The sequence below is a fragment of the Phycodurus eques genome, chromosome 12, assembly GCF_024500275.1.
Source record: "Phycodurus eques isolate BA_2022a chromosome 12, UOR_Pequ_1.1, whole genome shotgun sequence".
Classification (NCBI taxonomy): domain Eukaryota; kingdom Metazoa; phylum Chordata; class Actinopteri; order Syngnathiformes; family Syngnathidae; genus Phycodurus; species Phycodurus eques.
The window spans coordinates 12,243,236-12,266,545 of NC_084536.1; the positions used below are offsets into that span (position 1 = coordinate 12,243,236).

Below are 23,310 nucleotides of genomic sequence, written 5' to 3' on the forward strand. Positions count from 1 at the left end.
ACCATAAATTTCAACTCACGTTTTCATATAAGCAAAGAAAAAAGAACAACTCAAAACAATGCTCGATGACACGGGCTTTGCTGTATGAGCATTTCTTTGCTCTGCAGAGTGGTTGTTAAAAAGTTCAAGCGAATAAATGACAGCGGTCTTGTTATTGCTTGACGATCGCGATTTTTATAGCTTGCAAAGGCGACATACACAAGTCTTGAGTCTTGAATGATATTAGTTTATTGGGATCATAGTTTGTGGTATATTTACAATTTAAACTTATTATAATGGCAATATTGAATATTTCTGTGGCATCAATCATTTTAATAACACAATACAACATTTAAAATTTATTTTTAAATAATTTACAATATAATTTTTCTGAACAGATCCTTTATTTCTCTAAATGTTTAACCTTTCTGTCAATTGGTAAATGTTAATGTTTCTCTCACAAGGCAGAATTTAATGAGGTGTTGGTATCGTCTGTTGTAGCCTCTGTGCTTTTGTTAATGAAGTCTTCTGCGGATGGTAGATTATGAATGCTTCACTCTTGCCCTCTGGAGGTTATTGCCGATGTCACCAACAATTGTTTAGGGATCTCTTACAGCTCTCAGAAAACTTCCATCAAATGTGGTGGTAATAATCGATTTTTAGATGTGTCGCGATGGAGATGCAGTAAGAATGAGTGAATTAGAACATTTCAACAGTCTATTGTTTATTAAGTAATCCTGGAAAATGCCGGGCTTTGTATTGATCATAATACCTGTATATCTTTTAGCGATAGAAAATGTTTCTTAAAAAAAATAATTAAAAAAAGCAAGATAATGGAAATTTTTTTTTATCAAAGAACATCCAATTTATCAGGAAAGAACCTTCCAAAGTACCCATCTAAAAGCGAGTTTAACCACGCAATGACATAATAATGTATTGACATATTTCCATAATCCTCCATTTAACATATAGATATCCTTTTTGTGACCCCCTCATGCCACCATGCATCTACGCCAGGGCCATGATTCCTCTTGTGTGTATTGCACGTCAGTATAAGTGTGAAAAGCAATTGGCGAGGCTTCAACCGTAGATGGAATTGCCAGTTATATATCTTGACGCCGGACATATTTATGCTTAGAGAGGCTGGATTGTTCTGCCTGCTCATCACAGCTACTGACAAGGGCTCCAGTCTGGGTTCGGCATGCTTCTGTTGTGTCTGTCTAATAACAAGACTGCGGGGAAATTACACACAATAGATGAAGGTTGCTTCAGATAATTTCGACATTAAATTTAGAACCATGCATATATTACACTTAAATTAGTCACTGGAACACGGGCCATTGAACAGCCTTGTGGGGGACGGTCGCTCATGCGGCAGCTTGTGAAGAGTTTGAGTGAATGGCAACCAACAAAACAAGGACAGAGTAAATCCCCGCTAAGGGCATCAAATCTGAGCCCTGCCAGGAATGGACGCCCACCCCCTCAAAAAATATATTAATAATTGCTAAGATTAATAGTTTAGACCCAACACAACCATGTCATACTCATCTTACATTACCCTAAGTGACTTTTATGAAAACGATTATGGCAAAAAAAACATGGACATGCAGCAAAGACGAAAATAAATTCCAATAATAACCCAGGCTAAATTTAGCTCAGCCCCGATATGTAAGATGTTAGTCTCTCAGTCAAAATGTATCATTTTAACATACAGTGGTGCCTCAAGATACTTAGGAGTGACCCGATGTACGGGTTTTTCGGGATATCATTCATTCAGCTGATTTTTTTGCTCTGACCTTGCGAGACAAAATTTGAGGTTCAAGCGTTGTATGGAGGCAGTAAAATCAATTTAACTCAATTTAGTTCACAACAAGCAGCAGTTTGGCAATAGGGTGTACACGTCTTCAAAAACAGTTTTCAAGCTTTTTATTTGCCACTCCCAATTGAAATTTACTGTCAAACTAAGCATTTATATTGTTATAATGTAATGAATAGCACCTATGTTGTGGTGCTATAACGCTTTAAGTAATAGATATTTGGACTATATTGGTGTAGAAACACATGTAAACAGATGATATAACAATACTTATTGGCATATATTCTTTATCCTCTGCAAAGAATGACTAATAATACTGCACCCAAGCTGTGACTGTCTCCATGTATATCGGTATGTCTGGATTATAATGCCCCTTGGTGTCCAAGGCACATAGACCAGAAAGAGCAGCACATTGTCCATTGAATTAAAGCAAAAAGGTGGCAAAACTGTTTAATTCTATACATTTGATTAAATTATGACATGACTATATTTTCACAAAATACAGTATTTTTTAAGTGCTAGTTTTCTTATTACGTATTATAAGAAAAAAATCTATTTGCTGTTTTTTTGGGGGTGGGGGTGGGGGGTGTTAATGGCCTTTCCATTAATTGCAATGGCGAAAGATGATTTGAGAGTTACAAGTGTGATAATGTAATAAATGATCAATTATCAGTCAACCTGATTGAGCATTTAGCAGTTTAAATGACAAATTTTCCTCGAGCAGCCCTCAAATTATTATTATTATTAAGTTTTGGTGTGGCGGCACGGTGGGCGACTGGTTAGAGCGTCTGCCTCACAGTTCTGAGGACCGGGGTTCAATCCCCGGCCCCGCCTGTGTGGATTTTGCATGTTCTCCCCGTGCCTGTGTGGGTTTTCTCTGGGCACTCCGGTTTCCTCCCACATCCCAAAAACATGCATGGTAGGTTAATTGAAAACTATAAATTGCCCATAGGTGTGGATGTGAGTGTGAATGGTTGTTTGTTTGTATGTGCCCTGCGATTGGCTGGCAACCAGTTCAGGGTGTACCTGCCCGATGATAGCTGGGATAGGCTCCAGCATGCCCGCGACCCTCGTGAGGAGAAGCGGCTCAGAAAATGGATGGATGGAAGTTTTGGTGCCCTTCTGTGTCATAAGAGTTAATCATGGGGCTCACTTAATTTGTCCATAAATGATTACTTATTAATTACAAATATATGTTTATTCCTCTAGCTATGCCAGCATCATATAGTGACAGAGAGAACAATTAAATGCTCTTCTACTAGATGGCAGAAGGTAAAATTATCTATCCACTGCGGAACAATTTGAAAAGAAAAATTCTGTTGAGTTAGATTTTTATGCTAATTAACTAAAATTGACGTGCTGATTCCAAAATTGCAGTCAGTTTTTTTCTAGCAGGTCAAGTTTTTTCTCCACAGCTTACCCTCCAGATGAGCAAAATTCCACTGATTAACTGATCACGATTGGACTCAAATACAGCTACGTGACAACTTGTTTGAGCAGTCACAATTGAAAGAGTGCGGTGAGAGGTGTGTGCAGTTCCCAATAGGTCAGTACTATCAATATCTGCAAACAAAACACTAGCATAGTAGGAATCAAGATGATTTGTGCTGGCTTTTCTCTTAACCTTGTAACCACGGGCATACCGTTGTAAATTGTATTTTGTTTTATTTTGTTTTTTTAGTTTTCAAAGCTTGTAACTATTCCATCTTAGTGTTTTATTTACATAGGTGTATATTTCCTTTGTTCCACTATTTTCTCACTTTGTTCAAAAATTTGACATGATAGAGAAAAGCTGAAATCAGTTTTAGATTCCGTACCCAAAAATGTGTTAAAAACAGCTGTCAGACTTAAATCAAAAAATGTGTTCCCCAGTGATCTATCTAACTATCCAATTGTTGCCACTCATAAAACAGAATGTCGTTGCTTTTTACGGAAATGCAGGTCATTTTCATTTATCCATCCATCCATCCTTTCTTGCTCGCTGAGCCGAGGTCGGGTCGCGGGGGCAGTAGCTTTAGTAGGGAAGTCTGGGCATTTTCATATCATTTGATCAATAATGGTAAATGCACGGCACACTAAATATATTTTTGAAAACCAATTAATTTTACTGATATGAGTATTTGCATTATTGTCAGTTGTTATCCATCAAAAGGTCATAATTGAAGAAAGTATTATACAAGTAATATTTTTCGAACTTTTAATGCCAAAATGCCTTTACTGTTAAGTGTCCGAAATGAAGTTTCATGATTGGCAAAATGTTTTCTGAGGATTGCGTTATTGGAAAAATAAGATTTTTCTCTTGTTGCCTAATATGTCTTCGCTATGAAAATTAACTTTGATGGACAAGATGTGTAAATTGTGCAACTCACGTAATTTTTATGAAGCTGTTTATGTCTTTACCATTATGCACTTTGGTCTTTCCCATTATGCGAGAAGTGTATTTCAGTGGGCCATCACCATATTCTGTCAATAAGGATTGCCTTTACTATGAATGCCAAAAATTGTGAATCCGCAATAACATTTTGAAAATAGGACTTTAATCATGGCTGTTTCAGCATGGGATAAAACTAAGGCAGCTTTTAAGAAAAATTCTAAGTTAGATGCTTGTTTTTTGTGTCTTCACCATTATTGATCAAATTATGTGAACATAACCCACCCTTGCTTTGTATTCAATTAAAGAGGCCCAAATTTCACACCGAGTAAGTCAATTTATGAGTAAATTGATAGAACGTCATCATTATTTCATGTTTTTTTGTTTCAGAGAAGTATCCTTTTGTGACACAGAATAGTATATACACATACTGTATTAATGCATCTGGCATTCTGCTCCCAAGCCTAAATCCGATCAACTGATTCAACTAAAAAAAAACAAAAAACAAAAAGGTATCATGGTTACATGCAGAGGATTGTGTGCTGTTGGAGTCGCCCTGGGTCAGCGTTAACGTGCGCAACGAGCTATTTTACAACATTTTCCACCAATGACAGCATGATCGAGGTGAGCTCATAAGCCCTTTTTTTTCGTTCTTAAGTGAGGTGCAGAGATGACGCTGAGCATCCAAGCTTGTCCTGCTGCGGATGATGACCTCGAACTGCAGACTACCTTCAGTTGACTGTCGTAAATAAAGATGCCAAAGACAGGAGTTCTCAAACATGATGAAAATGTTTTTTCCCCAAGGACCCCCTCAAAATCCTAATAACAGTCAAATAGAACTAACATGTAGGGATTGAAATGTTGCTAATTTTCGCACCCATACCACATGCACAGGTCCGCACACTAAAGGACACTTGATAAAGCGTAGCCCATGAAGTGCTGCCTTCACAAGTAAAACAATTTTTGTTGTCTTTATACCGGCTTTTATTTCCACACTCTTGTTTCCGTTTCCACATGGAAAAGCCACTTGCCTTGTTCAGCCTCTTATCTCTGACCCCCGGTCGCCCTGGTAACGAAAGCTGGGGGTATCTGTTTCAAATTAACTTTTAAATTGCGGGGAAAGAAATCATAAAATTATTCTCCTAAAGCATTAAAGTATGTACAATAAATGTGTTGAGCAAAAAAAAAAAAAAAAAGAGGACAGGTTTTGTTTTATCGCCGAGAAAGCCTTTCCGGTTAGGTTTCATAATGGTGCTAAGTCATTATGAGTCTCAACATTACGATGAATTATGTGACTCTGTGTTTGTGTGTGTGTGTGTGTGTGCATGCGTCAGGGGAAACCTAATATCCTGTTCGACTAAGCAGCACTTGACATCCTCACACCTTCAGTAAAGAGACGACTAGGCTTTGAAGTCTCACAGTCTCAAAGCTTTTAATCCCAAAGACGGGGAAAACATTAACAGCCTCCAACATACAGATGTTTCGTTTTTAGAGTATGGACTCACATACAGCAGTTTTTCCACATATAGTTGTGACATATAGGGGTTTGTTCATAGCTTCCATGCACACCTGTACCCCATGCAGTGGTCATTCTTACCAGGATAAGTAACCAAGACAGCCCTTGTTGTTTTCTCCATTTATCGATTACAAGAACTAACATCCGCTCCAACGTCATGCAGTTTTATCTTGCAGGATGACAAGAGGGAATTAGCCAAAGGATCACGTTTCTTCTCAGTGCAAGGCTATCGCACTATGGAACAAACATTACACGCTTGTACTGAAATAAAATAAATCCTCATATTGAAAATCATATGAACATTTATAATGAATTTGTCTCTAGCTTCATTTGAGTTAGTGCTTGTTTGTATTGATATGAATGACTCATTTCAGTTGGGTTCTTTTCACTTCTCCCTCTGTGAATATGTTACTTAACTTATTATTACCAAATATTACTTCTATTAGTTTTATACAACCTTCACATGTTTTATTGTTCCAGCCATGTTGTGACGACTAACTGTTTTTCGATAAGTTGAGTGGAGCTGGACAAAGATAATTGTTATCTTTCCTTTTCTTATCTGACTCGCTCACTTGTACATAATGAAGGTGTTTCTTTGCTTGCACTTCAGTAAGGAGTAACAACTTGTGAAGACTTGTACCTTTTTCTTCTCTTTGCAAAGACTTATTTCTTTTTTGTAATAAAAACTCACAAAGACAAGATTGCTTAATTACTTATTCTGTCTTTTGCCAAACCAGGCCAGAACCGAGAGGTGGTTTAATCAACCACACCTATTGGTTGGCCGACATCTTTTAAATCGCTTCTAAAAACTCACTTTTGCAGACTGGCTTTAACGTGATCTCGGCTACACACATTTTGTTTTATTTTAAAGCAATCCACGTAAGCTGTCCATTTGTTGGGTTCTTGGTAATTGTTTGGGTATTTTTTTTCTCATAATTGTGTGTCATTTTGTGTTATTTATGCTTTCCTGCTCTGTAAAAAATCCTCTGTAAACACTTGTTTTTAAAGTTGCTGTATAAATAAAGTTAGTTATTATGGTGCTGTGTCTTGTATTGTAGAAATTCCTTTGCATGTTTTTCCTTGGGCATTTTTTCCCAATCTATAACAGTTCTCAGGTGTCTCTTTTTGTCATAATACCCCAATGATCAGGAAATATAGTACATATTTCATGCCTTGCTGAAATTAGCCCCTTTTTAGGGGGGTGGGGGGTGTCTTATTCAAATCAGAGACTGTTGTTAACCCCACCCAAAGGGAGTAGAACAAGTCAAGTGGCTTCTACTTGTGAAGTATAGTGTAGAAAAAATTAGAGGGGCCTTACATACAATAAAATAATTTTCATTTGTCGAGGCAGCACTTCATACACTACATTTCACACACTTGTGAAATAGTATGCAGATCCGTGCATGTGGTGCATGCAGAATCCCCAATATACCGCCACACAAATGGCGAGTACGACTTTTGTTACCACGATGACCTGGTTATTTTCACTCATGGTTGCAGCATTTTATAGCTTTGTTAATCTAGTGTGCAGATCGCCCACTCTTGCATTGACAATTTCCCACACATGAATCATTTGCCACTTATAAGCGGCAAACACTGTTAGCTAATATTAATCTGTGGATCCAACAAAACACAATGCTGCTTACCTTTTGACTAGGTCTTTCAATTAATTTTCATGTCGTGGTACAGAGACCTCAGCAGAAATCTTTTTTCCTGACCTCTTTGTAAATACAATAAAATTTGTAGGTTCATCCATATTAGTATTAATATTAGTATTATTATTTCCAAAGCATATTATTACTGTACCGTAAGTCTCTGTAAAGTCGTACGTTAGTTGACACCGTATGCCAAACCGCAGACAAGGCGGAAAATAAACATTCCAAAGTAGTAGAGAAGAAAGCTGCAGCGTTGCATACCGGGTCTCGTACAATATCTCAGTAGCTGCTCTGACACAGTTTCAGCCTCTTAAATTAATAATGTGGAACGGCTGGGGGCTAAAAAATATTTCGCCTTCCTGTAGAACAACAGACAAGATAAGAAAAAACAGGTGGAGAGCAAAAAGTCTCGAAAACTGTGGAACAACAAGGTGATCTTCTTTGCGCAATCGATTCTAACATTATTTTGGTGAATTCAGACATTCAAGGCTTCCTCCTAATAGTACGTACATGATTTCTTAAACACACCCCAGAGCGATGTCTCTGAATTTTTTAGTGATTAATGAATTAGGCGGCGCACCCAAGGAGGGGGAGGCGGGGATGGAAAAGGCTAATGGGATTTTAAGCTCTCCTTCACTGACTACAGTGCAGAGGCAGCTCGTAGAGAGAGTATTTTCTCAAGCTCCTGAAGTACACACCACCTTTTATTACATCTGCTTAAGTACACATGGCTACACGCTTGCTGAGTTGGCAGCCTGATTGAGTGCTAAAAATAAAAGGGGGAAACATTTTTTTTTAAATGCACTCATTTCAGCAATTCATGATATGTCTTTGGACAATGAGATGAGAAGATGCTCATACAACTCCATTCATTCATTTTCTATAATGCGTATCCACATGAGAGTTGTGGGTGAACTGGAGCCTATCCCAGCTTCCTAGTCACAACTGAATTGCAGATATCTGAAACCTCATTTCGCCCAGTTACAACTTGTTTAAGATATCTGAAAAGAGCCGTAGATATCTTGAATTGAGGTGAGTTAAAGGTATCTTGAACTGGAATTATGACAAGTCAGAATCAAATTGTAGATATCTCAAATTGGAGTTACAATAATGTACAATTCCGTTGTCGATGTCTGTAATGCGAAACCCCACACACATGAATGGCGGAAGTGACATTAATTGTAATAGGTGAAATCACATTGCTGATGTCTGAAATGCAAGTCGTGGATAGGAAGAAGGTAGTTACAGATAAGTATATGAAATGTTCTTATCTACAACATGTATCCAGTCTATCTGTTACATGTTAAAAGTTTTTGGAATGTCGCAGGAAGCTGAATTTCCTGGAGAAAACCCACACAAGCAAACTCCACACAGGAAGGCAGGAGCCAAGATTTGAACCGAACTGTGATCCAGACATGCTAATCACTTGTGCACCACCCTACGCTTGTACAATCATACTTCAATTTTCCAAAATTCTGCAAGCATAAATCAGTATTTTCCCTGAACTCAGTGCATTTTGATGGGGTATCAAGGCGGTTGAACAAAACGAGTGGCTTCTACTCACAGAGACGAAGGCCAGTGTGTGGTGGGAAAGAAAAGAAAGCACTCAGAAAGACAATCAAGGCATTTTCACTCAATGATGGCAGCACTTCATACCCTGGATCATTGGTGTGCTGGTCTCAGATACAGTCCCGACCAAATATATAAAAATCATATTGTATTCAGCATTTTTTTCCAGCAAACTTTTTACTTGACAGCTGAAGCATGCAACCCCACTTGCATGTGCTCCATAAGTCAAAGCAAATAAATGACGGGAGGTGTGTTCTGTCAATTAAGAACTGCAAAATAGTGCCAACTGGTGTACATACAGTATATTCATTTTATTTTCCAAGGTTACTTGAATGCCTTTCCGTTTTTATGAACCAATCCGTTTGCTGTTTACAACCATCACACAAGTACATTACATGTTAAAGGTTAATGTTTCTCCATTCTGATTATTTACTGTTTTGTCCCAGTACATCAGTGCTAAAATAATGATCTCCTTCAACACACATCATCGTTTGTGCTGTTTAAAGTTGTGTGAATGTCTCAGACAATTTAAAAGACAGTCATGTGACCGCGTTTGGAAAAATTTCTCCGGCCTCTCTGTGAACCACATTTAATTCAGAAGAAGAAGCTGGATGGTTAATAAACATATGTAACAAAAACAAAAACAAAACACATACAAATTCAGTGATCTAGCACGATGTAGCTTATCTGCTTATCCATGTCAGTAGAAATATACACCCCTGTTGACATATATTTTACACTGTACATAATGTAAATGCTATTTAATTCCTGTCTAAGGAGTCAGTCATGGTTTGGCCGAAGAAGGAATTGAACCCAGTGCTTGTAAACTGGGACTTGACAGAGAAGTGTGAAAAAGTGGAGAGACCAAACCAAATCAGTAACCGATAAATCGGTGCCTATAAATGTAGTCAGTGACAACAATTTAGAATATACTGTAGCAAGCATTGGTCATAAAGAAAGTAGTATTTCCTTCATGCACTGCACTGTGCAGGTGGACAGTATCGGTTCCTTTGTCATTTCCTTTCTCAGGGCCCTGCTGGGGCCAATCTGTTGGTCAGGAGCTGCTCGGCGGTAGACTTCACAACCTCGCCAACATGCTGAGAGAGCGCCACAACACAAGGCAGACATAGAGAAAGGGACAGCTTGCACTGCTGTTCTAACGACATGAGCTATAATACATTACACTGCCCTAAGTATTCTCTCACCTGCATTGACTCGCATATGAACTAAAGTGAAGTCCCATTCTTAATCCATAAGGTTTACTATAACATCGTCAGTCCACCCTTTTGAAGCAGCTTCAAATCTTCTGGGAAGGCTTTCCACAAGGTTTAGAAGTGTGTTTTTAAATGAATTTTTAACCATTTTTCCAGAAGCCAATTTGTGAGCTCAAACACTGATGCTGGATGAAAAGGCCTCGCTCTCGAATCTCCGCTCTAATTCATTCCAAAGGTGTTCTATCAGGTTGAGGTCACGCCAAGTCCCAGTCAAGTTCATCCACCTCTAACGCTCTCATCCATGTCTTTATGGACCTTGGTTTGTGCACTGCTGTACAGTTGATGTTGGAAGAGGAAGGAGCCATCCCCAAACGGTTCCCACAAAGTTGGGAGCAGGGAACTTTCCAAAATCTCTTATTACTAAGGGTGAGTGAATTAATAATTTTTGAAAGAGAGTGTATGTTCTTGATATTGCTGTCATCTATAACAAAATACAAACTACATATGGTGAAAATTATTGTTTTACTAAAAATGTCTGGTGTCTGATGGAAACGTCACATTTGCAGAACCATCACTTTTGAGGAAACGAAAAACAACATTGCATCATCAAAGAGAGCAAGCGATTTTCACCCATTTACATTGGTCTGTGGCCGACTGGTTAGAGCGTCAGCCTCACAGTTCTGAGGACCCGGGTTCAATCCCCGGTCCCGCCTGTGTGGAGTTTGCATGTTCTGCCCGTGCCTGCGTGGGTTTTCTCCGGGCACTCCGGTTTCCTCCCACATCCCAAAACATGCATTAATTGGAGACTCTAAATTGCCCGTAGGTGTGAATGTAAGTGCGAATGGTTGTTTGTTTGTATGTGCCCTGCGATTGGCTGGCAACCAGTTCAGGGTGTACCCCGCCTCCTGCCCGATGACAGCTGGGATAGGCTCCAGCACGTCCGTGACCCTAGTGAGGAGAAGCGGCTCAGAACATGGATGGATGGATGGATGGATATATTGGTTGATGATTTGAAAAAAATAACAAACCCACGTGGGGACTGACCAATTGTATTGATTTATGAAAAAATATTAAATTGACCAAATTTGGACATAGGAGGTTCTGTCACAACACTAACATAATATACAGGTATCTTTGTTCATTTTGTCTATGTCAGCGACGTACAGTCTAGGACAATTAAATGCTCTTCCACTACATAGCAGCAGCTACAATAAACTTGTGTTTTGGAGTTCACAGTACAGTGGTACCTTAAGATACGAGTTTAATTTGTTTCATGGTCACGTCTATACTGTGTGTCAAATCGTCTTTCCCCCTTGAAATGAATGTAAATGCAAATAATCCAGTCTAGCCACGACAAAAACATTTAAAAAAATAATAATATGTGTATTTTCATAAGAAAAAATGAGCTCAATAGTACTGTACTGTATAAAAACACACAATAACATTTGCGCTAAACACGAATGCACTAAAAGCATTGTCCTTCCTTGTTCTTCTGTGGGTTGGAAAACCGGCTTCATGGTGTATTACTGCCACCAACTGATCTTGTACTTCCACTGCAGGGAAACCAATGTGAATTGAAGGTGGCTGGATGTTATGAAGTTTGCTACCGCCATCTAATGGTGGAAAAAAAAGCGACAGCTCACTATCTAAAAAAAGAATAAATGAATAAAAACTAAGTCAAGGCCCTCATATCTCAAGGCACCACTGCATCTGCTTATTTTGCTTGGAGCAGAAGTAAACAGAATTATACATGGAGGAAAAATACTACTGTTCTGTAATAATGGATTTTCTTTGCTCCATTCCCCAGGACATGTATGTATCAGACAAGCACTACTAATGCATCACACTCCCTGTGGTCACAGTGTCGGACAACAACACTCTCCGGCTACTGTTCTCCAAGTCCATAAAAGAACTTGAAAGCAACGCTGGGTGGATTATGTCTAAATAAAGCCATGGTAGTGTATGAATCACTTTGTCACTGATCCCCCCCTATGCTTTCCCAGACAACAGGTTTGCCTTGTGCGAGCTGTCACTGGGCTTTCCACTCTTTTAAATGCACAATGAAAAAGAAGGTGAGAGGAATCGAGAGGAAGAGGAAATGACGCTCATCACTCGAGTGCCGTGGCTTAGCCTAAGAGGCTTGAATAATCAGTATGTTAAGCTGTCAGGGTGTGCACACTCACCTACCGCGCTCTTACAAACTCCTGGGCGCTTTTTAATCAAGTAAAAACGCTGAGAGGCAGCGGCGAGCGCTAAGAGCCGAGATTTTCAATATCATTTACTTTTTCCTGACATCACCTGACATGTTTTCACTGTAAGCAGCTAAAACACACACACACACACACACACACGTCATTCCCATTTTTGTTGCAATCATCACTTTTGGTTCATGGATTTTTGGGTGACTCTGTTGAAAAATTTGTATGAATAACAATATGTCTTCTATTGAGGTTGTAGAACTGCCTGGTCATAAGCCATAAGTAAGTCTCAAGTCTTCACTTTCAAGTTTCAAGCAAGTCCCAAGTTGATGAGTTTTCAGGCACGTTGAGTCCCCAAAAAAGGTGTCATTGTCAGAATATCAATAATAAAAAGTGATTCCAAGCTGGCTTCTGCATCGCTTGATGCTTAGGCCCTAAATATAAAGTTGGTCACCCCACAATTTCAACACAGTTTTGGAGTGCATCATTGGGATTTATTTTAATTTAATTTTTTTGTCAGTTCAACTGACAAATGCTATTAAACACGACTTAAAAACATTTTTACAAAAGGCTATTTTTTGGAGTCACTGGTGGTGTAGTGGTACACTCGCCTGACTTTGGTGCGGGCAGTGTGGGTTCAGTTCCCACTCAGTGACGGTGTGAATGTGAATACGAATGGTTGTCCGTGTCTATATGTGCCCTGCGACTGACTGGCGACCAGTTCAGGGTGTAGTCTGCCTTTCGCCCTAAATCTGCTGGGATAGGCTCCGGTGCCCTGCGACCCTAACCAGGATAAGCGGTGTTACTCATTGTTTCTGATAATTGTATAATTCTATTGCAATATTATCACGGATGTATTGTGTAATTGACTTGTACATTTCCCCGTTGTGGGACTAATAAAGGTTACCTTATCTTATCCAATTTCATTTATTTACTTTTTAAAAAAATTCTCTGTAGCACTTCGCGATTTTCAACAATGCTACATTTACGAAGGGGCCTTCTATACTAATTTATTAACATAATGTATGCTAGTCTGGTGTCAGTATAATCCATCTGCAATCAAATCCATTCTGCCCTAATATTCTGCTTTAGAAAATGTACTTACACTGCTAATTGATCTTAATGCCACACTTAACCTGTGAGCAACAATAACTTTTTCTTGTTACTTTACAACTGGAGTCGTTTCCACTCGCCCGTGTGTATAAAAATAGCACTCACACTGGGGTCGATGGGCTGGCCTATTTATGACCACACTTAACCAATTACAGCCATGCAAAGGAAGCAGCAGGAAATTTTCAACCTCAAATTTTCTGCCTCTTCTCGATCATTTTGATCTACTGTATGTGTGCACTTTTGTCACTCTAGAGTGCCTTGATAATCTTAAAATGTCACTTTACCCTTGTAAAGACTCAAGCACCCTATGCCAGATGAAGGAAAAGCAGCCCCAGAACATAACCAAGACCAAGCTTTCTTACACTGGGCAGCACATTCAGCTCTTCAATACCTGGATAGCCTTGCGAATACATTGTACCCTCCACAGATTCAGAACACCCTGTGCCAGATGTAACAAAGCAGCCCTAGAAAATAACCGTGCCTCATCTGCGTTGTCACAGTAGCTACAGTAGATAAAATGATTAAAATAAATAGCACAAATTAAAATTGATTAATTAATTAAATTAATCCCTCATTTATAATATCATAGGTAAAATCCACGAAGTAGAGACAACATATTTTTGGGCTAATCTACACATATTTTCAAGATGTATGAACCTCCCTAGACTCTTATTAATCTTCCCCACACTTCTATTGACCTCTACCATACTTTTAGAAACACTTTATATCCTCTTAAAAACATTTAATGCACAGTAGTACTGTACATTTTTTTATATAATTTATTTTCAAGTTTTAATATTTTAGGCTAGGAAGCGTTTATTTTACCACAAAGAAATTACAGCATACACTCAAAATCCCACAATATGGTGAATTATGTGTGATATAAATATGAAAAATAAATCTGCAATGCATTGAATCAATAGGTGAATGGCAATATAGCGAGGGAACACTGTGCAGTGACTGCAATGAAAACTAAAAACTTTTTTTCATTAGTGAAAATAGCTGGATGATAAAGGAATATTGTATTGTTTAAAACGTTTGGTTTAATCCTGTAAACAAACTGTGTCAATTATTAATTTGCACAGTTAAACTCGTTAGTCAAAGGTTAGACGGTTGCAGGAACTAAAGAATAAATCCGGATTTTATATCATTGGTATCTTATGTGTACTGTATTTGTACAGTTTTCTCTCAAATTGATTCTCAAATCAGCATTGAAATTAAATATTTCACCAAACCAATCAAATTTAAATAATCCCTGTATACCTACTATGACTTAACTTGTGTATATAAAAAGTTCATAATAATAGTCACCCTTGTTTGTATTAATTTTTCATGAATGTGTGTGTATGGTGGGGTTGGGGGGTGGCTAGGTCTACTTTCATTTCACACACTGACAACTCAAGTGTGTAAATGTGATGTGTTTTAATTAATGTTGTTCCAGTCAGTTCCACACCTCATCTTCTAACATCGCACATCTGTGGCACAAATTGATAGGAAAGTGTAAAACTGGCTCGACATGGTGAGTCAGAGCCACGTTCATTGTCTGTCCTAAAACACACGCACACACACACACAAACACAGGCTTAATGCAAGGGCTTATGAGGGCGCCAGAGTGCACCACCAAGAGGACGCAAATACATCACCAAAGGCTTACAAATACTGTAGCTCATTCTGGTGGAGATTTTTGGTACATACATTCTTAAAGCTTCCGCTGAAAGACCCAGTGTGAGGTAAGTGCATAAAAATAAAAAAGTTAAATATCATCTGCTGATTCTGGTTAGAGTTGAAAGTTCGGAGAAAAATATAACTGCTACTGTTTGTAACAAAGTGACCTCTGGACAATTGAGAGCCCTCAATTAACCCCTAAAATGACTTTGGGCAAGAGAAGGGGGGGTCACCCTGGACTGGGTGCCACCCAATCACAGGGCACATTTAGAAAAACAACCTTTCACACTCCTACCTATGGACAATTTACAGTTGAACTTACTACTTCAATGAACTTACTAATGTACTGTAATTTGCTCTTCTATTTGTTGGAATTTAACATGAGATGCTTCAATATTCCCGAAGATATATTCCCAAAGGATATTGCCACAGATGCAGTTTTTTTTTGTTTTTTTTTTAAATTGTGTGTGTGTGTGTGTGTGAGAGATGTTACAGCATATCTACTTTTTTACAAAAAAAAAAAATAATAATAATAAATTAAAAAAAACCTTTTTGCCAAGTTGTTGACGTGGTGAGGTCCAACTGTTGGACAGAATGGCGTGAAAACGCTGCAGGCAGGCAGTATTGACATCTCAACCACTTTAGCAGAATGGATCTCAGAAACACACACACACACACAAACACACACACGCGCGCAGTCTCCACTTCCACATTTCCTGGTAAAGTACAGGATGTGCAGATGGAGGACTAAGCAGTTTTCCCCTCTGCTATTGCCAGGAATGCTTTATGGGCTCTGCTGAGTTCCCTTCCTGTGATTCAATCAAGCAGGTCAATGTCTTGTAAAGTCATTACACTTGCTGCAATGTCATGCGTTCTCCAGTAAGTGGGCGCACTTCTGTCCTGAGCCCAGCGTTTGGGAAGGAAGTGACCTGGGAGTGGGAGGCGGGGGAAGCATGTGGGGGACCTGGCCTGTCAGCATCTATAAATAGCTTTCACCAACTACCTCTGAAGCAAAACAAATCAATTCGAGGTGCATTTTCTCATGGAACAAAAACACGATGTGTTGTCTTTGTCCACCTATGTTCCAGGATGGGAATCAAAGGCTTAAGATTTACAAACTACTTTGCCCAGAGGCTACCGGATTACTAGACATGGACGAGATATGATGAAGAGATTGGAAAGTAGAGATAGTAGTTTACGAAAGGAGTGGTTTCTTGATTATAATCGCCTGTAACAGGCAACACTGGTGCTGGAGGAAGAACTTGTATGGAGGAACAAAGTAGAGGCCATAGAACAAAGACGACATTGTGAACCATCTTAAATTCATCCAATTTTGATTTAAAAGAGTTGTAGAAATAAAAGTGGGATCTTACCTTGTTTAAAGTGGCAGTTTGTGGGACAGAAGTGAGGAGAGTCAAAGGGTCCTGGGGCGGTCTGGGTGGTAGGAGGGTGGGGGGGATGGGGGTTGGGGGTTGCTGGTCCTGCGTCAAAGCTGGTCCGAGAGAGGGGAAGAAGGATGGAGTGACAAGGAGCAGGGAGACGGAAAGGGGAGAAGAAGTGCTAGTTGCTTCTCTTTCGTTTTCGCTCTCTCTCTCTTGCGCCTTATCTCCACGCTCAGAGTCACTCACATCACAGACACAGAAAAGATTCTTTACATTTACACACGCTGCCACAGGGGGAGGATGGGGCGAGCGCCCCCTCCCACTCACCTCCAGGCAGCCAATGGGAGCCGATTGTGAGGTCCCCCCCCCCTGCAGCCAACGAGTGGGCACAGCCGGTGTGCCTTTCCCTGGCCAATAAGTGCAATAGCTCATATCCATTTGGAATAACGGACGTAAGGATAGAGTCGGGAACAGAATTGATATCCATGGCCAAACATCTCGAACAGTGCTTCTCAAACTGGGGCACCCGAGGGTCCACAAAATAATTTCTAATAAATGATTATGTGCTATCTTTTACTCTTTTACTCTTTTACTCTTACATTACTCAGTGACTCTCCGTATTGCATTTTTATGTTTTCTCAAAAGTATTTTTTGTCAAAATGGCTGCCTGTTGTCGTACAAGAGCAGCTCCAACTATCGGAGACAAATTCCTTGTGTGTTTTTGCAGTACTTGGCAAATAAAGATGATTCTTATTCAGATTCTGATTCTGTTGTTTTTTTTAAAAGCCATACTACAGATTTTATTCTGGGGAGAACAAAAGTCAAAATTTTAATATACTATACTGTCTGTATAATATATTACAAAGTCCAGTTTTGTAGAGAATAAAAGTGTCTTTTCCAATATAATGGATTGTGGGTTTTCTCCGGGCACTCCGGTTTCCTCCCACATCCCAAAAACATGTGGGGTAGGTTGATTGGAGACTCTAAATTGCCCGTAGGTGTGAATGTGAGTGTGAATGATTGTTTGTTTCTATGTGACCTGCGATTGGCTGGCGACCAGTTCAAGATAGCTGGGATAGGCTCCAGCAGCCCGCGACCCTAGTGAGGATAAGCGGTATAGAAAATGGATGGAGGCATGGATGGATAAAAAGCTGTGATGATGTAAAATACAAACTGATCCAACATCAGACACCACCATCTATAGGCATCTTCTAGTCATTAACAGTTGACCTGTTGAAAAATGCACTTGACGAATATATACATCGGTGGGAGTAAACAGTTAATTCCAGTTATAAACATCCATGGCAATGAATATGTTAAACATTTTGCGTGTGACTCAGAGAGCAAACGAGTTATTTCCCATGAAGGGATAACACTGTGCTAGTTTGGATGATCCAGATGGAAGGAGTTTTGCATTGTTGCTGGATGGCCCCCATGTCCTAACAAAACAGCAAGGACGAGGCTGAGTGATTTTCTTAGACTCGAATAATGGGGAGTGAGATACTTGACCCCTTTTCCAGGTGCCTGAAGGTATCAAAATAACCTCTGCTGTGCTTAATTAATTTGAAACACAGTGTATGATCACAGCAAGGCTATATAACATATGCGAGCACAAAGGACAATTGGCTCCACAACACATTATCCAACACCTGTTTTAACAATGCTGAGCATCAATTAGAATCTAGAGGGTAAAGTAAAATGTGTGAATTCTTTGTGTCATTGTAGCTTGCGTGTTAACCAAGCAGCCGTTTTACTCGGACATGTCTTATTTTATTCATCCCAGTTCGATTAATGGCTTTGATAAGAGCCCCAGATTGATGAAGGATCAATGGTGAACTGTCAGGTTGAGGAACGAAGAGCACATCACCACTGAACTCCTGTTTGTCTCAGGCAAGTGAAAAAAACACATACTCATATTTTCACAACAATGTCTAAAACTATCTAACAAAACATCCTTATAATGTTAAATTCAGCGTCACAAGCGCACAGTTCGCAAAGATAAAGCTCTTTCACTGAATGACATCCAGTGGTCAAAAATCAATCCATTCATCCAATTTCAATAGCACTTGAGAAGATGGGTACACCCAAGACTGGTTGCCATACATACAGAACAACAGCCTGTAAAACTCACATTCACACCTATGGCTAATTCCCAGTATATAGTAACCTAACCTTGGGCTTCGGCAGGAAGCAAAAACAGGGAGAACATACAAACTCCATACAGGAGAGCCCGGGCTGAGATTTGAACACCGAACCTCTCGACTGTCATGCAGATGTTTCTAACCACTACACTCACCGTGCTGCTCTGCCCTGTTTATTTTAGTTTTATGTGCAGAGATGTGGTCTTGGGACTGTCTCGTTGACATTCTGCTCTGTCAGTGTTGACACTGTAAGTAGCTTATCATCCACGCTCCCCATGAGTTACCCCCATTCTTTCTTTCATTTCTCTGAATGCTCTCGGGAATGTGATCAGCAGTAAGCCTGTATATTCACAGAGTACAGTAGCTAGGCTGAAAGCATAAAGTTAGTGCAGCAATATAGGAATATTACGCAATACTGTATATGGACTATGGAGTAGTATTGAATTACCAAGAATTTGTCCAGTTGTCTTCAATACAACTTTTGTAAATAACTGAAAGGTGGTGGATAAAATATGTTTGCCTCATGCGCAAATCCGCAGTAATGGACTAATTTTAATTTCGCGACAGAGGGCTCTATTTTCATGACTGCCGTATACGCGTGGTGTAACTCTGTGCAGAGGCGAGTTAGACCCACTGTTGGAAATTTTGTAGACCAGTCCAGCGCACCCCAGCGTATTTAAAAGAGGGACGTCTGCTCTGCTGTGGGCGTGATCACAGCCGACTTCAATCCTGTCCAATCAAAGCAGCTCCTTTCACTCCCTTCAAATGCGGCACGCTCGAAGCGCACTGAGAGTCTTGGACATGGCGGAAGAAGAAACTAATTTACTCGTCAAAATATATAATAATAATATCCATCCATCCATTTTCCGAGCCGCTTCTCCTCTTTTGGAGGAGTAAATTGCTGCTAAATTGCTGCTAAATCATGCTGGAGCCTATCCAGCTGTCATCGGGCAGGAGGCGGGGTACACCCTGAACTGGTTGCCAGCCAATCGCAGGGCACATACAAACAAACAACCATTTGCACTCACAATCACACCTACGGGCAATTTAGAGTCTCCAATTTATGCATGTTTTTGGGATGTGGGAGGAAACCGGAGTGCCCGGAGAAAAGCCACGCAGGCACGGGGAGAACATGCAAACTCCACACAGTCAGGGCCGGGGATTGAACCCGGCCGGGTCCTCAGAACTGTGAGGCTGACGCTCTAACCAGTCTAGTCTAACCATAATAATAATAATAATAATTATTATTATTATAATAATGGCGGCACGGTGAACAACTGGTTAGCACATCTGCCTCACAGTTCTGAGGACCAGGGTTCGAATCCCAGCCCCGCCTGTGTGGAGTTTGCATGTTCTCCCCATGCCTGCGTGGGTTTTCTCTGGGTACTTCGGTTTCCTCCCACATCCCAAAAATCAGATGCGTGGTAGGTGATTGAAGACTGTAAATTGCTCATAGGCGTGAATGTGAGTGCGAATGGTTGTTTGTTTATATGTGCCCTGCGATTGGTTGGCAACCAGTTCAGGGTGTACCCTGCCTCTCGCCCAAAGATAGCTGGGATAGGCTCCAGCACCCCGCAACCCTAGTGAGGATAAGCGGTACAGGAAATGGATGGATGGATAATAATAATAATAATAAAGCAATCAATGAATTTATTTCTACAATGATTCATAGGGTTTTATGCCTGTTGTTCACATATTTATGAATAGATTAAATCTGACATCCACCACACTTGACCTCAGAATCTATCTGCCTGTGCCCCGATCAAATTGAATAAAATCCCCTTGGACCAGCTGTGACCAGAATTACACGTGGTCTCAGCAGGCATAAGTTTAGACCCACTTATTTCCACCTAATTGTTTCTCTGGTGGACACATGTCAAAGGACACACCCTCGCTGCGCTGGAACGCTCAGATTGGCATAAACTGGTCCACCAAATTGGCAAACACGCGCCGATAGCCTTTCGCTTACATGAAAATCAAGATACGACAGGATTTTCATTTCACCACGGATGTGCCGTCAACAAAAACATAGCCCGTAATGTTGAAGTGCTGCCTCCATGAGTGAAAATATCTGGCTTGTTCTGCTTTTTGCCTGTGTGCCTTTCGCTTCAGAATCTGGGCTGCTTGAGAACAAATAGCCAGTCGCCTAGTCGCAATGACCAAGAACAAGTAATTTCACGTGTAGCATTAAAAGGGTATATAAATGTAAGTGTACTGTAATTCTTTATTCTTTGAGTATTTTGACCGAAAAATGTCAGACAGTTTGAAACAGTGAAAAAACATCATTAATTAAATGCCTCCGTGAAACTGTCTTTTCAGGCAGATTCAGAAGTCAAAATCTTTTATCACTGTTATATTCCCTGCAGTAAGAAGGATGGAAACTGGAAACACCATCTTTTAGATAATAATAATAATACTAACTAGAAGTCAAACCTTTGGCACTTGTAAAAGCTTATGTTGATCTTTTTTGTGATATTTTGATTTAAAAGCCAAACTCCTGAAACTCCTCGTTTGACTTAACATGTGCTTGGTGCAAGAACAAAGAGACATGGAAACGTTCCAAACTAATGAGTAGTCATTGATAGGTAGTTATTAAGCCCAACAGAAGCGGTACATTTTCTAGTCAGGAACTCTTGAAGCCCTTTACACCATGTGGCTTCTATGTAAATCTGTTTTTTTAGTAATATGACATTTTGTTCTCTAGAAATATTTTTCATTGATGAGCATGACTCAGGGAGTTAAAGTAGTCTAACCGGGAGTAGATAATCAAAAATAAAGATTTTTTTTTTCTCGCTATTCGTTATTTATATACGATCACGTAAAAAGTAAATTTTCCATGATACAGTATGTCCTCTTTAATCATTTGCTGTTGGCATCGTAGCAAGCAAAGTGATAAGAAAAGATGTCTTGAAAACACAACCGTGATATTTAGCAAATTAATTGGTATGAAAATCCATTGGTGAGGAAACATAGCAGAAGGGTCATAGCTTTTCAAAGGGTCTCTGTCATTTCCAGTAGCATAGTTTTATAGTGCAGGGCTGATACAAGCCCCATCTGTGCGTGTGAGTGCAAGAGCAAGAGTCATAAAAAATTAATCAGAAGATGGAAGTAGACGTCACATCGAATATGTTGCCAGCTGCAGTGATGACTACGGGTAGTGAGCTGTGTAAGGTTAAGGAGGTGCTTCCGGATGAGGCATTGTGTAGACCCCATCAGGGTTAAATGTATATGACTATTTTCTTCATTTAGACTGCAATAGGAATACCAACCATTGTATTTTACGGCCAGTGAATAGCTGCTTCAGTAAACACTGGCTCTAATTGTGTTCTATGTGTAACATATAGCTAAAACCAAAAGTATTCATACAATCCAAAAATTCTGAGCAAGTGAAATGCTCACCATGCATACCACCACCTGCACTCGCCGTTGAAGGAGTTTTATCAACCGCTTTATTACCAAAGTCTGGACTTCTTTTGTTCAGTCTTCTTTCAATTTTTTTATTTTTTTTTTGCCAATAACGACTGGAACAACAAATGATAAAACTCACCTCATTTGTCCCAATAGAATATAGTCCATGATGCACCTGTTTTTAGACTGTTTTTAATCTTTTATTCACCATAGGCTATGATGTAATGTAATTTGTAAACATGTAACGATATCACGCTGTGCAGTTTGTTGTATATATATTTTTTTATTTGCTTGTCTGCTAACTGGAAAAAAAGTGCCTTCTCAAAACAAGTAAAAAATATTAAAAACAAAACATTTTGTCCCGAAAATTAGTGAAAAAAAAAATCTTCCAATTGAACTAGTATGAATTGATTTGATAAAATAGTTGGAACAAGTCTTTTTCCATCCATCCATCCATTTTCTGAGCCGCTTATCCTCACAAGGGTCGCGGGAGGGCTGGAGCCTATCCCAGCTATCATCGGCTCACTGAAAAAAGTCAAGACGGTCTTGAAATATGTATACTAAGATGTTTTCACTAGAAATAAGAAAAATTCACCAGGTAAGATTTGCATTTTTACAGTGCTGTCAGGTTGGCAATGCAAATGAGAATTGGTTCTCAGTTGCTTTACTTGGATAAATAAAGGTTAAATATAATAAAATGAAAAGGTAAGGTATCTTTTAGCTGACAAGTACAAAGGAAAGTGTCAAAAGACTGTAAGACATCCAAATAAAACAACAACAAAATGCTTTGCATTTGCATTTGCACATTTTTCATATGATAGCGGCACGGTGGAAGACTGGTTAGAGCGTCTGCCTCACAGTTCTGAGGACCGGGGTTCAATCCCCAGCCCCGCATGTGTGGAGTTTGCATGTTCTCCCCGTGCCTGCGTGGGTTTTCTCCGGGCACTCCGGAGTCAAGGTTTCAAATCCTAACTCTGGCCTTCACGTGTCGAATTTGCATGTTCTCCCCGTGCCTGCGTGGGTTTTCTCCGGGCACTCCGGTTTCCTCCCACATCCCAAAAACATGCATGGTAGGTTAATTGAAAACTCTAAATTGCCCGTAGGTGTGAATGTGAGTGTGAATGGTTGTTTGTTTGTATGTGCCCTGCGATTGGCTGGCAACCAGTTCATGGCGTACCCTGCCTCCTGCCCGATAATAGCTGAGATAGGCTCCAGTACGCCCGCGACCATAGTGAGGAGAAGCGGCTCAGAAAATGGATGGATGGATCCATCCATTTTGGAAA

At 39.8% G+C, this 23,310-nt stretch overlaps 1 protein-coding gene across 9 annotated transcripts in view; it reads right to left on the reverse strand.

The window, feature by feature from the left end:
* Positions 1–16,720, reverse strand: part of pcbp3 (poly(rC) binding protein 3) — a 54,386-nt gene extending 37,666 nt beyond the window's left edge. For 8 of the 9 annotated variants that reach the window (XM_061691765.1, XM_061691763.1, XM_061691761.1 and 5 more), the window contains exon 1: positions 16,470–16,720. The gene's annotated coding sequence lies outside the window, so the exon portion shown is untranslated. Of the gene's footprint in view, positions 1–15,644; positions 15,700–16,469 lie in introns of those variants that run through there. The other variant, XM_061691756.1, reaches the window with a different exon arrangement.
* Positions 16,721–23,310: the final 6,590 nt, after the last annotated feature.